General features: G+C 35.6%; 1 long non-coding RNA gene across 1 annotated transcript; it reads left to right on the top strand.

Moving 5' to 3' along the window:
* The first annotated feature begins 2323 nt into the window (after nucleotides 1–2323).
* On the top strand, nucleotides 2324–26029 carry LOC143410308 (uncharacterized). The gene is made up of 5 exons (XR_013092717.1): nucleotides 2324–2379; nucleotides 2734–2788; nucleotides 9697–9760; nucleotides 10029–10135; nucleotides 25951–26029. It is a non-coding gene; the product is annotated as an uncharacterized LOC143410308 (long non-coding RNA).
* Nucleotides 26030–26783: the final 754 nt, after the last annotated feature.

Genomic DNA, 26783 nt, shown 5'->3' on the forward strand with positions numbered 1-26783 from the left:
CCGAAACTCACTCCCGTGGGCCACTGAGGGAGAGCAGAGTAGAGGGCAAGCTCGTGACGTCTTGGAAGGATCGGGTTGGTGCTGAAATAGGACAAGGGAAAGAAGGTCTCCCTCCCCGGCCTGAGGCTGTCTCCTGCCTGCCTTTTCTTGGGGTGGGTGGGTGTGGGAGCCCGAGAGGGGTGGCCTCTTGGTTGAAGACCCCTGTTTCCTAATACAATGCCCACTTTGGCTTCCCAGGGAACCAGACCCGCTTCAGCCAGGAGCCAGCTGACCAGACTGTGGTCGCCGGACAGCGGGCGGTGCTCCCCTGTGTGCTCCTCAACTACTCTGGGATTGTGCAATGGACCAAGGACGGGCTGGCCCTGGGTATGGGCCAGGGTCTCAAAGGTGAGTGGGACTGCGGGGCCACCCAGCTCCCAGACAGCCCCATCTGTGCACCTATTCCCACTCCCACCTTAGACTTGTGGACTCTCCTCTCTCCATCTCCTCCTGAGCTTTGTCCTGCCTACTCTGCTGCATCTCTGACTATCCTCCCCACTGTGGAGGCTGGGGAAAGGCAACCCACAGCCTGGAGATCAAGGGAAACCAGAGACCTCTGATGAGACGGACAGACAGACAGACACTGAGGTGCTGCAGGCCGACAGGTCAAGCAGGAGATGCTGGGACAATACCGTCACCTGTCTGCTTGCAAGCTCCAGCACTTCCTGTGTCCCTCAAGTGCATCACACAGGCTGCCTGTGCTCCCCCACCACCACCCCCAAACACACACACTGGGGCCATGTTTGCCAAAACCTCATTTTAACATCAGCCCGAGCACTTATTCAGTTATTCACTCAACAGGCGTTTATTAAGCACTGGCTATGAAGCCAGTGTTGAGAAAAACATAATGATTCAGTCAGAAGCAAACAAACCCCAAATCCTCCTATGTTCCCAAGCAAGTCAAGAGCCCATGGAAGGGCCACCTGACAGAACAGGTGAGGAACCAGGCTAGCAGGGCTGTCTTCCTGCCTTCGCCATCTGCAGGCTGGGTGTTCTAGGAGAGTCACCTCCCTTCACTGAGCCTGGTTTACTGCAGCGTGAAACAGGCCTGCATGTCCCTTTTGAAGGTGTGCCTGCCTTCCAAGTGCACCTGTGGGTCTTGCAGGCAGGAAGGGAGAGAAGGGGCCTTGTGTAGGGAGAGTGTTGGCTGTGGAGTACTCTCGTGGCCTAGAGAGGGGCTGTATGTGTTTCAGTTCTTCTTATTTTCGAGGGGGTTGAGATGACTTGCTGTGGATTCCAGGGAGGGGAAATTGGTGTGGAGCAATCTGTAGGAAGGGTTTGGTGGATGAATCGATGATGGAAAGAGAAACCAGGAGAGAGGAAGAGAGAGAAAAATCAATAGATATGGAGTGAGAAGAATCGATAGCCTCTGGACAGAGGGAGATTGTAGGAGGGGGTGGGTGGTGGGAGGCCAGGGGAATGGGTGGGAGGCTGCATTGTATACATTGCATACCTGTATCACAACAGCCAAGGGGTTTTTTGTTTGTTTTTTTAGAAAGAATCTCACCGTGAATAAGATTTTTTGGGTCTTGTCTCTGTGCCTGGCTTACTTCATTTATATAATGATCTTGTTCCATCATGTTGTTGCAAAGGATAGGATTTCTTTATTTTTATGACTGAATAGTATTCCATTGTGTATATATAACATTTTTTTTATCCACTTATCAGTTGATGGACTCTTAGGTTTTCATTTCTTGGCTAATAGGAATAGTGCTGCTATGAGTATGGGAGTGCAGGTGTCTCTGCAGCTTACTGATTTCCTTTCCTTTGGCCATATATCCTGGAGTGGAATTGTTGGATCATATCGTAGTCCAATTTTTAATCTTTTGAGGAACCTCCACACTGCTTTCCATAATGGCTATCTTTGTTGCCCTTTAAATCATATCTAGACCTATCACCAAACCAAACTTGATTTAGAATTGGTTATGGCATATTAGTTAGAGGAGAATATATACTCATCTCTCTCCCACTTCTCAGCCCTTTGTCTTCAGATTCTCTTCTCTAAAATCTGCAAGGTGCTAGAAAAGGAATAATAATTTATTTAAAGAAGTATAGATCTCTTTTGTAAATTTTTTAAATTGTAGATGGACACTATATCTTTGTTTTATTTTATTTTTTAATGTAGTACTGAGGATCGAGCCCAGTGCCTCACACATGTGAGGCAAGTGTTCAACCACTGTGCTAAAATCCCAGTCCCTATAGATCTCTTATAAATAAAAATTCTTGATTTTAGTAACTGACAGTTAAAATTATCTTGGGATGTATAGCATTTTTTTTTCCCTACAGAAAACCATAGGCAAAATTGCAACATGCTTGGAATTGCGAAGCGCAGCTTTACAGGTAAATGGATTTTTTTAATGAATTATTCTAAGTTGTTCTGATAAGATATTAGACATTCATGCCCAAAGCAATATTATCTCAGAAGGGTTTTATAACAATTGGAATTGATCAGTTGAACTCACACTTAAATGACTTAGTTCATACTTTGTACACTGTAGAAATAAAAGATATGATTTTAATTTTTTCTGTTTCTATTAGCTTGAATATTCCAAAAATCAGTTTGGAACTTTTCATTTTCTACCTTTAAAGCAAGAAATATATTTATTTTAATATTTGATTCTTGCCACTTAAAAGACATAGGGTGTAGTGAAATCTTTGTAATGAAAAGATATAATATGCATATTTTAAATTTAGTCCACACAGTCCCAGGAAGAATTTAAACTGGAGGACCTGAAGAAGCTAGAACCAAGTAAGTTTTGTTTTATATTTTTTAGTGATATTCCTTTAGAAAGAGTTTTATCTGTTGTGAATATTAAGATTGTTTAGCACAGAAAGTGATCGGATTTATTTCTCTTACTTTTTGGTGCTTTTAAAATTCCTACAATATTTGCATTTTTAATTACCATTTGGATTTCATCTTGCAGTAGGGCAAAGGCACAGTGTGAATAACTGAATGAATGTAAGTTAATGTAGCCTTTTTAAAAATTTTTTTTTAGTTGTAGACAGATACAATACCTTTATTTTATTTATTTGTTTTTATGTGGTGTTGAGGATCGAATCCAGTGCCTCACACATGCAAGGCAAGTGCTCTACCAACAGAACTATAACCCAGCTCCTGTACTCTTTTTTTATTGAGATAAGATTGCACATCTCAGTGCATTTATGTGACTAGGGAATAGTAGATTTTATTTATCCAACTAAGTAAGATTTTTAAGTAGGGAATCATAAAATCAAAGCATTTTCAAACAGAAAGGAGTCTCAGACTTGTGGTCACATTCTCTATTAAGGAAAGAAATGAAATGATTTGTTTGCCCTGTTTCATTTAAATCCCCAGTAACTGAGCAGGGTCTAAATCTCAGAACATTTGTCAGTCTATCTCAGTTCACACTAGTGCAATCCTTTTAATGTAAACATGCTTTGAGTAAGAGGTAAAAAATTAATTTAAGAACTAAAGAGGGCCTTGCACAGTGGCACATGCCTGTAATCCTAGCCACTCAGGAGGCTGAGGCAGAAGGATATCAAATTCAAAGCCAGCCCTAGCAAAGCAAGGCACTAAGCAACTTAGTGAGACCCTGTCTCTAAATAAAATATGAAATAGGGCTGGGGATGTGGCTCAGTGGTCAAGTGCCCCTGAGTTCACTCCCAGTATCCCCAGCCAAAAAAGAACTAAATAGAATGTTCCTATAAATTCCACAAACTGCCAATATCTAATTCATTCATAGCAATTCTAACAAAGACATATATTATTGAGATAGCTGAAATGTGATTGTATTGCAAATCCAGGGCAGAAAAAGGATTCTCAGAGTATACTGAAGGGGATCTGATTTTCTGTTGTTTGGGTTGGAAAAGAGAAGTTAACAACAACAGACAACAACAAAGGAATGCGTAACAGATTTGTTGTGATTCTGGTGGCTTTTCCACAGTTTTCGATGATCATATTTCATTTCTTCAGAACACCATCCTTCTGAATATGGGAAGAATTCTGATGAACTCTGTCATTTTAATAGTTTTGGTTACTTTATGTAATCCAGATCATAAAGTTTTTTTTTTCTTTGTGGTTCTGGGGATCAAACCCATGACCTCACACATGCTAGGCAAGCGTTTTACCACTGAGCTACATCTCCAGCCATAGATCCTAAGAGTTGGAGATGTTATAAGAGTCACACTTATATTCAGAAATAGTTCTTATGCCTATATCCAATGTATATAAGGATACTAATCAATGTAATATTTCTCACAATTTTTTGGGTTTTTTGTACCTAAAACTTTTTCAAAAGCATTAATAAATACTTTGTATATGATTGAGATATAATTTATATAAAGCACAGTTCACCAATTTAACATATCATATTCAATTTTTTAGTAAATTGGAAGAGTTATGCAGACATCACCACAATCAATTTTAGGACATTTTCATCACCACAAGAAGAAACCCTATTCCCATGAGCAGTCATTCACTTCTTGCCATCCCCCTAAAATCCCTTCCAATTCCCAGCCCTAGGAAACCATTAGTTTGATTTCTGTCTATAAATTGTCCTATTGAAGACATTTTATTTAAATGGCTCATATGATATATGATCATTTATGACTGGCTACATATAAGATTATTTTGAGAAAAACACATTGATGGCTTTAAATAAAATGTTGCAACAGTTGTTTATACAGTGGTTCTACTGAAAATTATGTTTGTGTGTGAGTGTGTGTGTATGTGTGTGTGTGTGTTTGTGTGTGTGTGTGTGTGTGTGTGAGAGAGAGAGAGAGAGAGAGAGAGAGAGAGAGAGAGAGAGAGAGAGATGATGCTGGGGATTGAACCAAGGGCTTTGGGCATGTTAGACAAGTGCTTTACCAGTAAACTACGTCACCAGCCCTCAGTTTTTTATGATAAAAATAATTAGGATTTTGGCTTCTTATTCAGTCACTATTTCCTATTAGTTGTTTGTTTCCAAACAAAATTTAAGAATCTTATAGATACACAGAGTGGCTGTAAAGACTGTGGATGTTTATTTCATATATTTATTATCTCTTCCTCTGAGCATGCTCAAGTACTTCTATTGCCTCACAAGATCTTTCATTAATTGCCCTTTTTTTTTTTTTTTTTAAGAATAGCATCTATATGCTAAGCACTCGAATCCTCTCAGTTTCATTTTGCTAAAGACAACACCGACATTAGCTTGTAAATCCCAGGAATGAGTTTTAGGGTCACCTGGACCGGTTCTTTCACTATGCTGTTATTAATACCTGTAGTGGTGCTGTACTACATCATTCCTAAGTACAGCTCTCCAGTTCAAATTCCTAAGAAATTATTGACCCATGCATTAGTCGAAGATCAGGTTAAAATCTATTACTTTTTCAGCTTTTTAAAAAAGATTTGGAGTAGAAATGGAAAGAGTATTTTGGAGATTCACTTTATTATATTTTTAATAATGTTTTTCATTTGTACTTTTCCCTTCTTGATAGTTATCCTTTTAGATGATTTTAATTTGCTGTTGCTTCTGAAAGAAACATAAACGAGTATTTCAGTAGGGTAGACTCTGTAATTTGGAATTTATCCAAGCAGGGCACTTGTTGTGAGTTAATTATTGAGTTGGAATTAAATATTTTCTACAAATTGGTATTTAGTAATATTTCAGATTAAGTATACTTATTCAAGCTTGCTTTTTAAAAAATTAAGCCTCTTCTAAGGAAAAATAGTGAATTCTAACTTTTAATATGTTGAACTTAGCTGGTTTCCTTTCTTTTAAAAAAAAGGTTTTTTAAAATTTAATTTTGTGCGTGTGTGTGGTGCTGGGGATCAAACCCAGGACATTGCCCATATAAGGCAAATGCTCTGCCACTGAGCTACATCCCTAGCTCTTGGCTGGTTTATTAGGCTGATGTATTCTTTACTTCAACATTTTGAAATCTTTTAAATTCTGTCTGAAAATACTAAAACTATGATTGTGAAAGTCTGAGCCATTTTTTCTTATGTTAATTGCAGTAATGTACTGCTGCTTACTCAAGCATATCTCCCCACTACCACCCTGCAAAATTCCCTTCTATTAAGCCACCCTTCAAGGCTTCACAGAATCCCACCTCTCTCTGAAAGCTTTCTCTGCTGTCTCTATAGAGGCATAATTAAACTCTGCCTCCTCTCCTGTATAGGATCATTTTAACTATCCATTGTCAGACTCTCACATGTGTTATTTTTCACTTGTATTTGTTTCAGTCCTCAAAGAGATTATGAATGGACTCTTCCCCCACCCCAGAGCCTATTGAATGCTTTAAGTGTAGTATGAACTTGGCAAGATTGTGTTGAGTTAAATAGATTTGAATGTTTTGAAGGAATCTTTTCCTATAATTTAAAAAATAACCTTTCAAAATTGAGGCAGCTGCCCATTTTTCCTACCACAAAAATGAAACACGTCAGTCACAAAAGCAGAATGCATTTTGATATTTGCCTGTGTGTCATCTTTTGAGGGTTAGCTTCAGGTCCGTGCTCCAAGAGAAAGGCTGGGAGTGCTGAATTTTTCATGGTGGAGTAGCATCAGATGTCTGCCATGTAGTGATCCAAAGTGTGTAAGTCCTACCAAATCAGCCCATGAATCTCTAACCCATGACATGCTTCATACTTATGATAATATCTTTTGTAAAATTCAAGCTCCTCTTCAGATCCTCCTAAGATATCATTGCTAGTATTGGTAGAAAGAAAACTCTATGTAAAGTTTAAGCTATTTTAAAAGAACAATAAAAGCTGTTATTCCATAGTTGTTGAAAATGTAAACCTATACTACAGTTATAGAAAGTAAAACATAATTTGTTTTTTTAGTTCTAAAGCTATTCACATAAATTAAATGTTTGATAATACTTTAACTTGTAAAAATTATATAACAAAGCTGTTATTCTAAAGCAAATACTTCCTCTTCAGAGCTTTGATACTAAAGAAAAGAAAATACTATTTAATTATTCTGTTACAATACAAATGCAAGATAACCACTGAGCCACATCCCCAGCCCTATTTTGTATTTTATTTAGAGACAGGGTCTCACTGAGTTGCTTATGCCTCACTTTTGCTGAGGCTGGCTTTGAATTCTTAATCCTCCTAAGCCTCTGGGATTACAGGTGTGCACTACCACATTCAGCCAAGATATTCTTAATAACCAAGATATTTTTCAACTTTTTTGTTTGTTTTTGATGTACTGGGGATTGAACCCAGGGGTGCTCTACCACTGAGCTATATTTCCAGTCCTTTTTATTTTTTAAAACTTTTTTAGTTGTAGATGGACACAATACCTTTATTTTATTTATTCATTTCATGTAGTGCTAAGGATCGAACCCAGTGCCACATGTGCAAGGCAAGCACTCTACCACTGAACTACAACCCCAGCTCTTTTATTGTTTTATTTTTATTTTGAGACAGGATCTCCCTACGTTGCTTAGGCAGATGAGCTTCTATTCCTCCTGACTCAGGCTTTTGGTACCTAGGATTACAGACACATGCCACCATAACAGGATCAACTTTTAAAAATTATTGTTATATACATTTTTAATCGTTGAGTTTTTTGCCCATTTTATTAAACTCTTATTACAATATGATCATTTCTGTGTTTTTGTTTCTGATATGAGTGAGACATGATCTTTTTGTTACCTGCTCCCCATTCTTGGGTATCTATTCCATTGTTGTGTAAGTGATCTATATTTATTAATATTACTTATTAATCTTGAGTTGATTTAATTGTTTAGTAACAATGATCATGCAGAAGTATAGAAAAGATGTTCTTGTATTAAAAAATAAACAGTACTTCTTAGTAAGATAATAAATATTAGGATTCTAGTCAACTAGATCAAAAAGGTCATGGAGAGAGTGAATGTCCATTTTAGATTTTCCCTTGCCATTTTGTATACATTTATTTAGGCTGTAATTCTCTCAATAGCCTGTAAAGGAAGTAGCATTCTCATTTTAGAACTGGGGAGATTAGAGTATTTATGTAAATGTTCAAGTTATTGTTGTAATTGTAGGGCTAGGTTTTGATTTAAACGTTCTACTTTGATCTCCTGCTGCTTCCCCTTTGCTTGTCAGACTTAAGTTCTCACAGTCCTTTCTATGCCTTGAATAAGGCAAACTGTTTCCTACTTGGAACCTTTGTTGTTGCTCCAGCCTGTTCTCTAATACCTGGGAAGCCCTTATGCTAGAGCCACTTGTGGATGATTCCTCTCATCTCAGGTCTTGGCTCAAATGTCTTCTTACAGTTTAGTTTCGAAAGGCACCCTGTCTACCTTAGCTACTCTACCAAGTTCTCTCTGCTTTTACACAGCATCCTGTTTGTATCCTTCATACCACTAATCACATCTTACATTATCTAGTTTATTTATTGGCATATTTATTGTCTACTTTTCCTTAGTAAAGTCTAAGGTCCAAATATGAGTTCTTGATTACTGTGTATCTTTAACACCTAAAGCAGTGATTGGAACATTAAGTACTCGGTATGCATTTGTTGAGAAGAAGAAAGAGATAAAGGATGAGGAAGAGCTAAAGGGAGAGAGAATTAAGAGTGAGTAATGAGAATCTAGGTACAAGTTTCCAACTCCTTTCTCACTGGATGATTGACTCCTATTGGAATAAGTTATGTAATTACAACCTGTTCTTTTTGAATTTCCTTATTTAGGAATCCAATATGCCATACTCCTTTTAACTCAAATCTGCAAGACTCCAAAATTAAAGTCTGAGTAATTAGAGTAAAAATCATGGGTTGCCAAATTAATAATGCTAAATATTCACCTTGAAATAATTACAGGTTGTCACTAGGAACCCATAAATTGGGAAATGAAACAATAAATTTCATAAAATACTTTTCCAGATACAGATAGAATTGTATAACATCTGTCTGTAGGCTTACATGCCAGAAAGTAATCAACCAGGACACAAGAGGTGATAGCATTATGTTGTTTGATGACTTCCCTGAGGAGAGAGTCTGCTGTGTGTGTGTGTGTGTGTGTGTGTGTGTGTGTGTATGTGTGTGTACACATGTGTAAATATATATATATATATATATATATATATACACACACACACACACACACACACACACACACACATATATATGCATGTATATATGTGTGTACACATATATAATAAATTTCATCATAAAAGGAATATTAGAATTATAACCTTGCTGCTACAAACCTTACCAGTGTGATAAGTAGTGAGGGAAATCTACTTAGGATAAAGAATAAGATGTGATTATCTATTTCTCTTTAATTAGTCATCTTCAGTATCAATCTTTTAATTAAAATACTTCAGGAGAAGAGCTATTCTCTTTCACCCCATATCACCTAGGACCTTGTACATTGGAGAACTATTTTATGGTTCATTTTCTATGAGGGCTCTGAGACTTTCCTTGGAGATCTTACAGTACTCTGAAAATACTGGTACCTGCAGTCCACTATGGACATTTTTATTTTGCTAAGACACTCAGTAGTCAATTGCATAGTCTTGAAATGATAGTGAAGCTCGGAATTTAAAATACATATATTAATGTGTGGTTAATACACTATAAAATACGATTAAAAGTATCAATTTAAGATATAACATATAAGACTAACTAATATATAAGACTTACATAACATGTAGGACTAAGATATAAGATATAAGACTAATGTTTGTCTATGTCTTTATTCTAGTCCTAAAGAATATTCTCACATATAATAAAGAATTTCCATTTGATGTTCAGCCTGTCCCATTAAGGTAAATAAATAAGCATCCATATTTTGTCTTCTGATTTTATTATCTATTTTATGCCTGTTTTTTTAACTATTTCTGGATTTTTTTCCCTATCAAATTTGGTATTGGTGATATGACTGATACCATTGGTAGCAATGAAATGATTGACATTGACATTTATATCAACATTAACCTAATAATCAGCATCTTATCTGGGAAGTTAGTGGCTTTGAGGGTTAGCTGGTGTATTAAGTGGAGTAGCTCACTAATTTTTCTGTCCTTTTTTATATAGGAGAATTTTAGCCCCTGGTGAGGAAGAGCATTTAGAATTTGAAGAAGATGAAGAAGAAGATGGTGCTGGAGCAGGGTCTCCTGATTCTTTTCCTGCTAGAGTGCCTGGTGGGTACAAAAAATGTACATTATATAATTCAAGGTCAGGTGTTTGGAACTTACTTTTGTACTTGTTAGTGCCAGGTAAAACATCTCCAAGTTTGCCAATCTTCAGCAAATTATCACGGCCATTCTGTTAGCGGTAGCTATTGGTTTATTGTGAAAGTATCTTACTATTTGTGTCAGGGATCCTCAAAACATCCCATGTTTAGTGATTGGCTAGGAAGACCCATAGGACTCAGCATATAGCTGTACTCACAGTTGTATTCTGAGTCATTACAACAAGAAAACACAAGAACAAAATCAGCAAAGGGTAAAGGCACACAGGTAAATTCCAGAGGAAACCAAACTTCTAAGAGTCCTCTCCCAGCAGAGTCAAATATGTACTTGATTCTCTCAACATTCTTTCACACCTGTGAAATGAAAAATATTGTCTATTGGGGAAGCACTGTAGAGATTCAGTGCACAAGACACTTATTGGGGTTAGCATGAACCAAAACTACAGACTCCAGGAAGAAAGCAAGTGTTCAGCACAAACCATATTGTTTGCATGGACCGTTTAGGCACAGTGATCTTCTTAACAGGGCACGATGGGAATCCTGCTGAAATCCAGGTTCCCAGATGCTAGCCATGGACCAACATTGTAAGTAGGCTTTCTAGAGTAACTGTTTGCTATGTTAATTATTTTCTTTATATATCTAGCTGTTCTTTAAATAATCATATATGATTGTGAAACCTGGACCTGGAGGAACAGATACTAAACAGTTGCCCTTAACAGGGAAATAAAGAATACATCGCAAGTCCTTTTTATTTGTGGAAGATCTTGACAAGGTTGTAAAATACCCTAGTCAAGCACCCTGAGTAAATTTTTTGACTCTTCCACTTCTATACTTTCTTCTGTTCTTATACAGTGCACAGTTTTTACTTCTGATGAACTAGTTCATTTTTGGAAGTGTAGAAATAACACTGTACTATTGTGATGCATTTTTTTAAAAGACTCTATGCTTTATGGTATAATTAAATATAATATACATATCATCCAGAAAACTTCATAATTAAAGTCAGATTCCAGTAATTTAAATACTCTTTGGTAGAAGACGTTTGAAATATAAACAGTATAAGCTTAGACAAACAAGATACCTGCGCTTTTGAGTCTAACATCTGCCAATCAGTAGTTAAGTGACTGTACTTAATTCTTTATAAAAGGAGATGTTGACAATGCCTAATTTGTAGGGTTACAGTGAAAATTAAGGCACCACATACAAAGCATTTGGCATGATACTTTTCATTTGCTGGTGTAGTGGTGGCTACTGTATTTTCATTATCACCTCTAAATGGTGCTAACGTCCTACACCATAGGATTATTAGAAAAATTACAGTCACTATAAAATATTATTGTTAGTGTTTCTTTGGTACAAAGTAAGTATTTCCAATCTGCTTATCCTTATGAAGAAAGAGCTATATTTTACTTGTCATATTTGTAGGAAATTTCAAGGTTGCGGAGATGATGAGGTAAATAAATTTTGCTAAAATTTTTCTGTATTTTTTATTTCCTTTTCAAACCACATGCTATAATTGAAATAGATTCCAGCTCTATAAATTTCTGGTTTGGTTATTTGTTCACTAGCTATACTTCTGTAGCAAACAAGATCCTTGAAGCAGATGATGTAAGTCATGAAATGGACAGATTAAGGTCTTTATGGGGTTCAGGTTGCTGAGTTGAAAAGAAACTCTGTAAATTAAGTCTATTTGCTATGAAAGATTAAGCCCAAAGTAATCAGATTTTTGTATTCTGATATAGCATCTTGGTATTTTATTTCAGAGATACAGAAAGCTCACTAAACCCTTCTATTCCCTGAATTATTTTCCTCAAAGTAAGAAAGAGTACATATAGTTCAATTGGCTATATTTGATTTGCGATGATATTTTCCAGGGCCTGTGTCATTATAAAATTGAAAATGTCATTGAAGGACAATTTAACCTTTAACTTAATTGTAGAATGGGAAAAAAATTGTTATACTGTGGACATCCAAGATTTCAGTTGTGATAAGGCTGTTGTGTCTACATTATCATGGCAGGGTGCTTCTAAGAATTATAACATTTTTATTACGTTTATTTTATGTAATTTATATAATTGTAAGTTTGTTGTACTTTTTTTTTGGTACTGAGGATTTAACACAGGGTTACTTTACCAGTGAACCACATTCTCAGCCCTTTTTATATTTTATTTTGAGACAGGATTTCACTTAGTTGCTGAGGGCCTCACTGAGTTGCTGAGATTAGTCTTAAACTTGGGAGCCTCCTGCCTCAGCCTCCCAAGTCACCTGGATTCCAGGCTTGTGCCATATCATCTAGCTTATTGTGATCTTTTTAAAAAAGATTTATTAAGGTGTCCCTTACATATATAAAAGGCATCTTTTTTAGTGTGCAGCTTTATGAGTTTTGACAAACACACATGCTAAACACTACTACTGTTAAGCTAATTAGATGAAGTATAATATATAAATATGGTATGACCAAAAGTAGTTTATTCCCTTTTAAAATTAAAAATGGATTTTTATCCAACGTTTCTTGAAAAGAATAAAAATTGTTAAACCTTTCTTTGACATTAAAATCATTTTCAAAGCCTTCAATTCTCATAAGACAAACAGTAACTTTTGTGTACTGCTTTAAACACTAACTGGCTTAAGTCCAAATAGTAGTTTAATTTTCTTAAGGTAATCTCAGTAGATTTCATTTAAATAGAGGATATAAATTTATAACTTATCATTTATTACCTGAAAATTTATTTATCATGTTGAATATTAAAGCTTCTAAATGATAAACCAAAGTAATACAAATTAAAAAAAAAATAGCTGGCCAGGATTACATGCTTATAATCCTATTTACTTGAGAAATTGAGGCAGGAGGATTGCAAGTTTGAGACCAGTGGGGACAACTTAGAGAGAATTTGTCTCAAAATAGAAAGAACTATGGATGTAGCTCAGTGGTAGGGTGCTTGCCTCACCTGTGTGAAGCCCTACATTCGTTTCCTAGTACCACATGCACAAATAGCCATGACACAATTTTAGACAAAATTTTAAAAAACATTTCTGAGTGACCTAAACATAAGCCTAGCAATCTCAACATTATTCTAGATTTGTATTGGTTATTCATCTTTTATATAGTCTTAGATATGTACAAAAATGTTTTTTTGAAACTCAAAATGAAGAGTGAATCTTACTTCTTTAATATCAAACCTGTACTTGTTTCTTTCCTGCATAAATATTCAATTCTGAGTTGAACTTGAGAGTTAAGCAAATATGGATTTCATTTTCAGCTAAAGTGCAGTTTTTTTCTTACCCATGCATATAGGAAGTTGAACACTGCAACTAAATATTCATTGCTGTTCCATGAATATTAAGGCATCCTTATTTCACAGAATTTCAGAATATATCTAGGGTTAATCAGTAAATACCACCAAAGTGTGCAGTTAGACTCTGGCTCTCCGAGCACTTCCTTCCTCTCAAAGTCTCAAATTCTCAGGCTGAGCCAAACAGTCAGAGCCAGAGTCCCTCATCCAGTCACCTACTTATGTTGAAAGGAAAGGAAAATACCATTCAATGTTATCTGGTAGTTCTCCTAGCTGTTTTTCAATAGTTTTAAGGCTTGTTAATATTCTATTACTCTCAAGCAGTTTGGGAAACATTTTAAGATTTCTTTTTTATAATTTGTTTCTTGTTTGTTTGTAGTACTGGGGATTGAAGTCGGGGGTACTCTACCACCTAGCTACATCCCCAGCTCTTTGATTTATTTTTTTAGTTTGAAACCAGGATTTTGCTAAGTTGTCCAGCTGGCCTCTCCTGCCTTAACTTGCCAAGTTGCTGGGATTACAGGCATGCACCACTATGTCTGGCTCAGTTTTTTTTTTTTAATTCATGAATCTTGTCACTTGAAGTCAAAAAAGGTTTTCTCCAGAGCTTTGCAGAAATTGGTTCATAGGAAATGTCTATTGAGTAGGCTCTTCATCAAGGCTCTAAGCAACATCTGGCCTGCTTTTTCTTGAAAGTGCTCTGGCCACTCAAATTTTTAACCCAGCACCTGTAGTAACTCTTCCTTGCATGCTAAATAGCATCTGTGTATGAAACATATACCCACTGATTCATCGTAAGTTTTGTGAGTGTATTTATTATTTTTTTTCCAGATATGATGGTGACACTTAAGAATTCACCCATTATCCAAATCACATATTTCTGAACACAGAAAAATACATATTTCTAGTACCAGTCAATAAAGAAAATAAAAACAAGAAAACACTCATATAACCTATATACAAACAACTTTAATCAGGTATAATTTTTGACAGACTTAGAAATATTATTATTTGAAGCTAATGGCCCCTAAGATTTTTATCAAACTTTTAATGTAATTTCAAAGTGAACAAACTTCTTATGATTTTACTCTTTATTTTGAAAGGTTGGAGCAGTTCCTCAACTACTAATCAGTTACCACCCAAAAGAAATTGTGCATGTGTTTTCATATTTTCACACAATTTTTATGTGTGTACAAATTGCAGATGTGCAGTACAAATTGCAAAATTTTTCTCTTGCTAGATTTTTAAGACCCATTTCATGTTTTGTGCCATCTACAAAATGTTATGACCAAATAATGATTTGACAATACCATTATTTTAAATTATGTTAAAATTATCCCAAAATATTAGAAAATATTATTTTATATATATCCTTTTTATTGCATTTTAAAATTACAAAGAAATGTGCACTTAAAAAAAGTGTGTGACAGACTTTGAATTGGTAGTATCAGACATCTGAATTTAATTACAAGTATGATAAATCTAAAACAAAGAAGACATGTATAATCACATACATATGATAATGCTTAGTTTACATTTTAGATATCAGGTACATCTCTGTCCTAAAAGTAGGGACAAAAATTTTGTACTTCTTATTCATGATATTTAATTCACCAAGCACCAAGGCAAAATGAACACTGACTCACCTCTTATTGAAGTAAATGCCTGTGACAAACATTTGTACAATATTATGTAAAAAGCCAAGCAAATGAAATTACTCAATAAGCAAACTCAAATCAGTGTCTTAAAAAAATATAATCTTTGGTAATTTTCCTCTTTTAGTGTTCTGACCTAGACAATAATGTACTATTTTGGACAAAGACTGTCATGCCATTTTCAATTTTGGACTAGAAATTGTCCTTATGGTATGATATGAGATATAAACAATAGCAATTTTTAAAAAGCAAAAATAAAAAGTTGAAAGAAAAAAATGACTTCCCCTTCTGCATGTGAGGACAGGGTCTTAAGAGTCCCACTGACCTTCATATCCATGTCACTCCAGATTCATCTTCAGGCTGGTGGTCCTTTCATTGTCTGATTCTCCATGATCTCTATGGCTACAGAGAGACTATTGAATGTGAGGCCTTCCTACTTGATACTCAGACCTTCATTTTTCTCAGAATTCTCTTGGAACAAAGAAGTTGCGGTCGGGGGGTGGGGGGCTTCAGATGCTCTCCCATTGTTTTTCTGTACCTGTTGCAGGAAGAGTGGTGCTTCATTGCTTGGTCTGTGTCAGTGCTGTGGGGTGCCCAGCAGAGGCAGAGGCCTTACTTGCACAATTTCCTTTCCTCTCCACAGTGGAAGTGGCTGTAACATTCTTGGCTAGGTCAGACGCTTTTACACAGTTTTTAAAACATTCTTGAGTGAACTCGTCTGTGTTTAACAAACAGCCATTTGGGGGATCCATAGCTACCTTCATAAATTGTTTTCCACAGATGAAGCACAATGAAATAGAGCAACTTGAGTTTTTACCCAAGTACTACCTGTTAATAAATAGTTTCCATCAACAAAATGGACTTCTTGGTGTCCCCTATTACAGTAATGTGGTGAAATGGTTCCAAACCTTCTAATTCATTGTCATTACTTTATCAGAGTTGTCTTTAGGTTTAGGCTTAGAATCTTCCTCTCACAGAAAATCACACTGAATTGAGTAATTCCTTCCAACTCTTTTTGACACCAGTGAGATCATGCTTGCTCTGGTTGGTGCATAAGAGGTGGTTGGGGCAGATAAGTCAGAAAAAGACATGCTTTCTGTGTTCAGTACAACTTGGGGCTCACCAGCTACCAATGGCTTCCTTTGTCTTGCAGTAAAAACTGAAAGTGGAATTAACCAAATGAACACAGTCCTGCTGCTCACTGCTATTTGAGTGTTAAAGACCTATCATATTGCTATCTGGGCTACTCAGTCTCTGTCCATTCCTGTGAATGTGCATTGCCCAGTGTACAAAGTTCAAATGTTACTCTTTTTTAATCACTCCCTTGGAGTGATTACTTGGAGTTCTTAGTGACAGCTCAATAACATTCCTGGGATGTTATTGAAAACTTGGTTTGGACAGCTGTAGCCATTTAGAGTTTTCCATATTTAAAAGTATAAGGCATAAATAGTGGCCTCACAAAAATGTCTATATTGTAATCCTGGGAACCTGTGACTGTTATGTTACATGGCAAAAGGAACTTTGCAGAAGCTTGAGATGGGGAGGTTCTCCTGCAGTTCCTCTTAAGGCTTTAGGGACAATTAAAATAAAGATGTTAAAATGGGACATGATGGTTAAAAGCATGGACTCTGTATCCAAACTACTGTGTGATTATGGATAATTTGTTTTTCTATGCCTCACTTTTCACCTCTGAAAAATAGAACTAAACTATTGTTGTGAGGATTAGATGAGAGGATTAGGACAGTACGTGGCACATCACAAATACTCACAAGTGTTAGCTATTTCTTATTTACATAGCAATTCCATGTGGAAGAACATTTCTTCTGATCTCTGCTCTAGATCTGAGAGAAGATGATTTAGCTGGAATAGCACAGTTTACACTGGATTGTGTGTAGTGATTTCTTTCTTATCCTTGTTAGTCTTCAGATTTTATGAATGTACTTGACTTGTTCTCATATTACACTATGAAATTGGATATGTTAATTCTTCACTTATAAATCTTCCTTTTAATGCATTGGCTCAATTTACAACTATCATGGTTTTATCTTTGATGCAAAAACATGCACCCTTTTCCATCTAACCTGGGAGCTATAGATGATATGGTATTATTTTAGTATTCGATCTTCTTTTATGTTTATTATTTCTTCACTCATTGATATAGATTCTCTAGCCATTTGTTTACTAGAGAATGATAACCTCTAGAACTGGAAATTCAGTCATTAATTCAATAAAATATTTCTTCAACAAAGATCTGTTTATTCCTTGTGCATACTACAAAATGAACCGTTCCCACACCTTTCAGGATGCTTATTGTGTAGTCAGCAAGACAGAGCCAAAAGCACATGATTATGATTAGAGATGTGCACCAATGTCATAGGTTGGAAAAAAGAAGGGCTGAGGGAGTTCAATAAATCTAGCCAGATTTAGGACTCACTGAGTATGTAGAAGTTGACCATGCAGAGAGAGAGAACATCATAGATCATTCTGAAACACCTTAAATAGGCACCTTTCTATGTAATCTATGATCTTAATTACAGTCAGCTTCCTTCATCATAGAGCACAATGTTTGACATTCTACCTTGAATTAAACAAGAAATTTAGACTTGCAATCACTGCCTCCATATTAAATTATTCGAAGCATAATGATTACATTAAACCTTACTGTGTAGTCTCAGGCAAAAAGATTTTTGGTAAGGAATGTAGCATCAGCCCTACCATTTCAACTGAAAGATCTAGATGATGACAGTTTATAAAATTGACTCACCCCAAAGTAACAACAAGTTTAATATCAACTTGGAAAAAAATAATCTTAACATCAAAAAGACTTTGAAAGTTGTAAAGCAATTGTCTTTTGACTGTCAAAAAAAGGGTAGTAAAGAGGTAAGAGATAAAAGAGGTAACATTCTTGGGGGTTTTGGGGGGTGGGGTAGGGTGGATTCTTTTTTTGTCTTTTTTGGAACTAGGCGTCGAATCCAGGATTTTGCAAATGCAAGGCAGACACTTTGCCACTGAGCTACATCCCAACCCAACATTCTTAATATATAAAGAAAAATTTTAATTGTAATAACCAAAGCAGAATACATGAGAGGAACAGACAACATGAGCGAGTGTGCGTGTGCGCGCGCGCGCGCGCACACACACACACACACACACACATACACACACACACACACACTCACACACACATTTAAAAATACCCGTTAAACATATAAAAAGATACTCAACTTTATTTTTAATGAAAAACATAAATTAAAGCTACTGTTGGTGCGTCTTAGGGGAAATAGGTACTTATTAATCACTGGTGGGAATAGGGGAATAGAAAAATGGTACAGTTCCTTTGGACGGAAATTGAGCATTCTCTAACAATATATAAGTACATATTTTTTCCTTAGCAATCCCATTCCTGAGAATTTACTCTGAAGGTGCACCCGCAAAATACAGGAAAAGGAGGGGGAAACACTTGCATATATACCAGATTCTCTGTTGAGGTGTTTTTTATAATGATAAAAAGTTAGAAATAATGTAACTGCCATATGAAGATTGACTGAATAAACTATGATACATAGGATGCTGTAGAAAATAATTCAGAAAATCTCCATGAACTAATGAGTGATTTTTCAAAATATATTATTAGCAGAATTTATCAAGGTAGTTCACATTAGCAGATTAAGGGGAAAGATTTCATAATGTTGTCAACAATGCAGAAAAAGTTCTCAGTTAAGTTTGAAATGGAGCCTGATTTTAAACAATTCTTGGCAAAGAACAGAAAAACATCCTTAACTTGATAAACATGGCTACATGACATTTACAGCCCAAAATCATTTAATGATGAATTTGAAGAAAACAAGAGTGTCTATTACTTCTTTTCATCAGAATTGTTTTGGAAGCCCTAGCTACTGCACTAGGAAAAGAAAAATGAAATATAAAAGGGGGGATGTTCTTTACTTGCATATTTATGAATATATAGAGAATATGCAAAAAAACCTATTCATAACTCATTAATAAGATAATGCGGTTTCTGGATATAAAATTTGTACAGACAAATCAATTCTATCTCAAACAAGTAATAGTTGCTTAGAAAATGAACTATTATAATATTTATAGTAGTATTAAATAATATCAAGGACCTTATTATAAATTCAACAAAAGAAATATAAGAATTTTATGTAGAAAATAAACATTTGTTGAAAGAAAGAAAAGAATATCAAAAGGAAAAGGAAACTGGAGTAATCTTGAAATTAGGGAAAAAGATGGAAGAGTGACTTAATAATTGTTATGGTTGGTGAGATGTTGAATTGTACATTCTCTTTTACTTTTTTCATTTCTCTTGATTGAATTGTTTATGAGAATGCATTTTATAAAAACAGTGAAGTCATTATTCTTTTTTTCATTTGTTCGTAATAGTTATTCTTGACATTAGATTCATTTGGACTAATTATAAATGCATGGAATATAATTTGCTCCAATTCAGTCCCTTCACCCTCCCCATCCTCCCTCCCACTGTTCCCTTTGATCCACTTTACTGATCTATTTATTTACATTTTTTAAAATTAGTATCTTATAGATATTCAAAGTGATGAGTTTCATTATAGTATATTCACATATGTGCATTGGAAAGTTAGTTTGGGTTCATTCCACAGTTTTTCCCTACCCACTCCCCATTCCCTTCTTTTTCTTTTATTGATTTTATTTTTTTTTAAATACAGGACAATGGAGTGTATTACAATTCTTATTACACATATAGAGCACAATTTTTTATATCTTTGTATAAAGCATATTCACACCAATTCACGTTATACATGTACTTGGTTTTTGTTTTTTTTTGCATTACAATTCTTATTACACATATATACCACAATTTTTCATATCTCTGTTTCTATATAAAGTAGGTTGACAGCCAATTTGTGTCTTCAGACATGTACTTTGGATAATGATGTCCATCACATTCATTCCACATTCATTAGGAGGCTAATCCCCTGCCTCCTCCCTTTCCCTCACTCTCCTCTTCCCTATCTAGAATCCATCTATTTATCCCATGTTCCTCCTCCCTACCCTATTATGAGTCAGCCTCCTTATATCAGAGAAAACATTTGGCATTTGTTTTTTGGGGATTGGCTAACTTCACTTAGCATTATCTTCTCCAATGCCATCCATTTACCTGCAAATGCCATGATTTTATTCTCTTTTTAAAAAGTTCATTGTGTATATATGCCACATTTTAAAAAATCCATTCATCCACTGAAGGGCATGTAGGTTGGCTCCACAGTTTAGCTATTGTGAATTGTGCTGCTATAAACATTGATGTGGCTGTGTCCCTGTAGTATGTTGTTTTTAAGTTCTTTGAGTATAGTCCAAGGAGAGCAATAGCTCAGTCAAATGGTGGTTCCATTCCCAGATTTCCAAAGAATCTCCATACTGCTTTCCAGATTGGCTACACCAATTTGCAGTCCCACCAGCAATGTATGAGTGTACCTTTTTCCCCACATTCTTGCCAACACTTATTGTTGTTTGTCTTCATAATAGCTGCCATTCTGATTAGAGTTGTATCTTAGTTTTGATTTGCATTTCTCTGATTGCTAGAGATGTTGAAAATTTTTTCGTATATTTGTTGATTGATTGTATATCCTCTTCTGAGAAGTGTTTGTTCAAGTCCTTGGCCCATTTTTTGATTGGGTTACTTGTTTTTTCAGTGCTTAGCTTTTTGAGTTCTTTATATACCCTAGAGATTAGTGCTCTATCTGATGTGTGAGGGGTAAAGATTTTCTCCCAGGATGTAGGCTCTCTGTTCACCTCACAGATTGTTTCTTTTGCTGAGAAAAAACTTTTTAGTTTGAATCAATCCCATTTATTGATTCCTGGTTTTAATTCTTGTGCCATAGGAGTCTTATTAAGGAAGTTGGGGCCTAACCCATATGATGAAGATTAGGGCCTACCTTTTTCTTCTGTTAGACAGAGTCTCTGGCTTAATTCCTAGGTCCTTGATCCATTTTAAGTTAAGTTTTGTGCCTGGTGAGAGTTATGAGTTTAATTTCATTTTGTTGCATATGGATTTCCAGTTTTCCCAGCACCATTTGTTGAAAACGCTATCTTTTCTCCAGTGCATGTTTTTGGCATCTTTTTCTAAAATAAGCTGATTGTAATTTTGTGGGTTAGTCTCTGTGTCCTCTATTCTGTACCATTGGTCTACCAGTCTGTTTTAGTGCCAATACCAAGCGTTTTTGTTACTATTGCTCTGTAGTATAGTTTAAGGTCTCATATAGTGATACTCCCTGCTTCACTCTTCTTGCTAAGGATTTCTTTAGCTATTCTTGGTCTCTTATTTTTCCAGATGAATTTCATGATTGCTTTTTCTATTTTGATGAGGAATGCCATTGAGATTTTGATTGGAATTGCATTTAATCTATATAGTGCTTTTGGTAGTATGGTCATTTTGATAATATTAATTCTGCCTATCCCAAGAGCAAGGTAGATCTTTCCAGAAATAGTAAATGAATTCAGCAAAGGAGCAGGATATAAATCAACACCCATAAATCAAAGGCATTTCTGTATATCAGTGACAAAGCCTCTGAGAAGGAAATGAGGAAAACTGCCCCATTTACAGTAACCTCAAAAAAAAAATAAGATACTTGAGAATCAAGGAAAGAAGTCAAATATCTATACAATGAAAACTACAGAACCCTAAACAGAGAAATCAAAGAAGATCTTAGAAGATTGAAAGATCTACACATTTCTTTCTTAAAAGGAGAAAGGGAGGAGGAGGGAGGGAGAGGGGGAAGGTGGGCAGGGTCAGATCAGAATATGATAGCCCAAAGGGTGGGGTTTTGGCCTGCTGAGAACTTCTAACTGAAGGAGATTGGAATCCTGAAAGCAACCTCAGCAGCAAAGCCTCTGCCCTCCTCCTGCCCTCCTGTCCTTCACCCTTCTCTCCCAAAGCCTTCTCATAAAACCTAGAAAGCTCTCTCTCTCTCTCTCTCTCTCTCTCTCTCTCTCTCTCTCCCTCTCCCTCTCCCTCTCCCTCTCCCTCTCCCTCTCCCTCTCCCTCTCCCTCTCTCTCCTCTACCCTCCCTGCTATTCCCTTCCTGTCCCCTTACCCTCCCTTACCTCCTCCCTTAAAAACCCTCATTTCAGACAGGACCTGCCTTAGGTCCAGAAGGAAAGAAGGCTATACAGAGAGGCCAAGAAGAATCTGACCAGACAGGGCTTGCTAGGACCCTGGCAGCCTTTTACCATTAGCTCACACCCCCTTTCCAGTCATTTCTACATGGCCATCCATTCTTCATGGAACATAAACATAAAAACAGGAGTTTTCCCTGGATCTGTAGGTCTTTATTTCTGAAGGCTTTTAGGTCAAATAAAGTTCTATTAAATAAATGTTATGATTTTTAAAATGTAAAGATATATACTCGTTCATAAATTAGAAGAAGCAATTTATAAAGATAGACTCTTTCTGAAACTCATCTGAATTTTTATTGCAGTTCCTGGACCTTTTATACAGCTATAGAATTAAGATACTGTATTAGTGATAAGAGGATAAACAGTTCGGTAAGACAGAAAACTCAGAAAGTGATTGCCACATGATTTATGATTGAGGTGGGACTGCAGATCAGTGGTGGAAAATGTCAGTCTTTTTAATAAGTAGTGCTGAGACAATTGAGTATTTATGTGAAATTGAATGAAATTAAAGCTCCTACTATACACCATAGACAATAATTCTGTGTGACATATAGAATTAAGTGTGTGGGGGTGGGAATGTGGCTCAAGCAGTAGCATACTTGTCTGGCATGCGTGTGGCCCGGGTTCGATCCTCAGCGCCACATACAGACAAAGATGTTGTGTCCGCCAAATACTAAAAAATAAATATTAAAACTCTCTCTCTCTCTCCCAATCTCTCACTCTCTCTCACTCTTTCTTAAAAAAAAAAAAGAATTAAGTGTGAATGGCAAAACAATAAAATGCTTTCAAGATAATACCTTTATGATTTTGGAGTGGGGTAAGTTTTCTTAAATATAACATAAAAAGCACTGATTGTAAAGGAAGATATTAAGAAATTTGATATTACTAGCAGTAAGTATTTATCATAATCAGAAGACACCATGGCAGACAAAAGTCATTCTTAACATTCAAAACTAATACTTGGTGTTAGAAGTTAGCAAAGGTTGCTATCTTTTGGAAGAGTGCATTGGATAGGGTGTGGGGAAGGACACTCCCAGGAGGCTGATCATATCTTTCCTAGATCTGATGCTAGTTATACAGGTGTTTTCACTTTGTGAAAGTTCAGCAAACTGTGCTAACAATTTGTACATTTTAAAATGTATATGCTCTACTTCAACAAAAAATCTTTATAAAAGAAAACTACTAAGAAGCTATTTGTAAAACATTTGTCCAGCAAAATAATAGAGACCTCCTACAGCTCAATAAGATAGACATCTCAATAAAAAATCGAGCAAAATATTTTAACACACTTCAGAAAAGAGGAAATCATTTATTTGATTTATTTGAAAAGGTGCTCAACCTTATTAATCTTCAGAGGAATGCAAATTAAAATGATTGATCTCTTTATACCAAAATTGGCTAACATGAAGAATCTGAGAAAACAGTACCTAATGAGGAAGTGGAGCAATGGGAACACTACTGCACTTGGGCTAGGAATAAAAATTGGCACAACCACCTTGGGAAATGGATTGTCATTACATAGTAGGTATGGAGGTTGCCGCGGTCTCTGGCTGGGCACAAAATCACGAGCCACCACACAGCTTGTAGATTCAAACAGCAATTCTTTATTCCCCATCTCACACCGGCCGTCTACAAACCCGTTCTGGGGGAATCCAGGTTCTCTGCCCAAATCCACCACTCCACTGGGCTTCTGTCTCCCAAATATACTGTCTGACCCTAAGAACTCAAGAGGAACTCAGGCAGCAGGATATGCCCTATTCTAAAGGGGGAACACCCTAATCTCCTATTATACTAAACCGCCCTATTCTAAAGGGGAAACACCCTAATCTCCTATTATGCTAAACCGGTGACACCCTTATCACGGATCCACCCTGGTCCTTGAGCAAGGTCACCTTTCAGGAGTCCTTCCACTAGATAGCATGGGAGTAGCTGGCAAGGAAATTGTCATACCTACTTGGCTGATGGCTCCCAGCAGAGGTAACATGCCAGGTGACTTAGTGATTCCTCCGTTTCAGAAATGGGTGCTTATGGGCACCAGAAGATGTTCAGAAGAGTATTTATAATAGCCTTGTTAACTATATCCAAACACTTGGAGTAATTCAAATATCTATCAACAAAAGAATTTGTACATAAACTGTAGCATATTTATACAGCCATGTACTACATAATAGAATGAACTTTTCTGCAGAAAAATTCATATATGATATACATACATGTGAATATGTATGTATATAAATATAAATGTATACATATTCACATTTTTCATAAAATTTCAGAGGTGTTTCTTAGCTCTCTGAAGTTCATCCCAGATGTCCAGGTACAAGCCCCTCTTCTAAAAGTACCCTCATTTGTCAATCAAAGAAGATGTATAAAAGGTATTATGTATATATTTAATGATATCAGCCTGAGCCCATTTAGGTTTGTTAATGCAACAGTGGAATGCAGCCTCCAGGCCTTCCCATTCTTGCATTTGTCTGTATTGTCTTCATATTTGTTTAAATTAGAAAGTAATACATTTTTAACAGCATTGTTGAGGTATAATTTGTATATCATAACATTTCCCTTCTGTAAGAATAAAATTCATTGATTTTTGGCACCTCTATAGAGTTTTGCATCTGTCACCACTATACAAGTTCAGAACATTCCCATCACCTCCCAAAATTTCCTCAAGCCACATTTACCATCAATCAAATGTGTATTTTCAAATATAGTGTGTTAATTGCTTCATGTACTTCAAATAACTCATCATTAAAAGTAGCATAACACATTGATGAATAGAAACTTGAAAAACATCAACCAAAATCTTTTGTTAAATGTATTTTGAGGTTCTGTATACATACTTGATTAAAATCAGCTTATTTGCATCTGTTCTCTATTGGTAGTTTCAAAAAAAGGGAACATACTGAACAGTTGATTTCTTCCTTCATATGTGCTTGGTGGGTGAATGTTGTCATGTTGTTCTGGGTGGGTTTTTAGTTTTAAAAATTTTAGTTGGTTTTGGGGAAAATGTTCAGTTATACAAATGGCCCTTTTATATGGCAGTCTGTATAGTACTACTTTCTTAGAATAAATCATACAAAATAGAATGAAGAATAGAAGTTAGACTATATAGTTAAATTAAAACATAAATATCAAATTGTAAATTATTCTTTATTAGGAGTAACTAAAGGAAAGAATGTTTTGATCAACTCTGATATTAAATGTCTCAGACTTTAGAACAGAATAACAAGTATTTTAAAAGCTTTTCTTTTCTTTGTTCTACCACTTCATATTAAGATGCTGAGTATAATATATAAGTACATATGGAATATAAATATTATGTGAGCATATTATACTATTATGTATAATTGGGTTTCCTCAAGTGATGTTTTTAACAAACTTTTATTATACATACTATACACTATTATTATAGAAATTATTATTTCTGCTTAAAGGTGATTGTATGGTTGGGAAATGCAGATATATTATGTGTAAAATTAAATATTTTTCTAAAAAAGTATAAATCAGATGTTCATGAATTTTGGACATAAAAATACATAATGCCTAGCTAGTTCTTAAGAGGTAGGCTATATCTTCTGTTTGTCAAAGTATTTACTCTGAATTATTGGTGGAGCTATCTTTTATTGAGGTTTCTCTGTTGCCAGGTACTTTATTACCAAGGTTGCCATCAGAACCGGGAATGACATTACTCACTATCAGGATTGAGAAAATTGGTCTGAAAGACCCTGGACAGTGCATTGATCCCTATATTACAGTTAGTGTAAAGGGTAAATAACTGGCAAATTGCATTATGTTTTTTCTCATATGGGACAAAGTTTTTGACAGGGGATGGTCTTGTATATGTGATAACTTGCTTTAATGCATTAATGTTGTAAATGTTAAGTTACCTTTGCATATGTTAAACTGAAATATTTTTATGTAAATATTTTTTAATTATTAAATGTACTAAATTGTTTTTGAGCTTTTTGAGACACAGAAATGAATAACACATAAACACTGAGGAGTTATTAAATGAGTCCATGTTGAATTTGATTAAGATTTTAAAACCCAGAAAATTAAAACTATATATAACATACCATCTGGTTGTTGTAAATTCAGGGTATGTTGTAAACAGTATAACCAAAATTTAGATAATATATATGAAAAATTATTCATTAACAAAAGGGTTTTTGTTGGCTGTTCTCATCCATTTTTGGTTCTTAATAGGGAAATTATAAGGTTAGGTTTAAAGGCTTTTCTAAATAAGCCATATACTTGATCAACTTTAGAAATTGGTGGCAGAGCTCCATTGTGGCAAATTATATACTCCAGATTTTTTTTTTTTTTTGCATAGAAAAATATAGTGGGCTATTCCCTAAGAAAACATGTTTGTTCTTTTTACCACTTCACTATGAAGATCAAGTTTTGTCCACTTGGCCATGTAAAGACTTCCTTGTCCCCTTCATGAGGTCTCCTATCCAGTCTATATTCATTTCTC

The sequence above is a fragment of the Callospermophilus lateralis genome, chromosome 11 (genome assembly GCF_048772815.1).
Source record: "Callospermophilus lateralis isolate mCalLat2 chromosome 11, mCalLat2.hap1, whole genome shotgun sequence".
Taxonomy (NCBI): Eukaryota; Metazoa; Chordata; class Mammalia; order Rodentia; family Sciuridae; genus Callospermophilus; species Callospermophilus lateralis.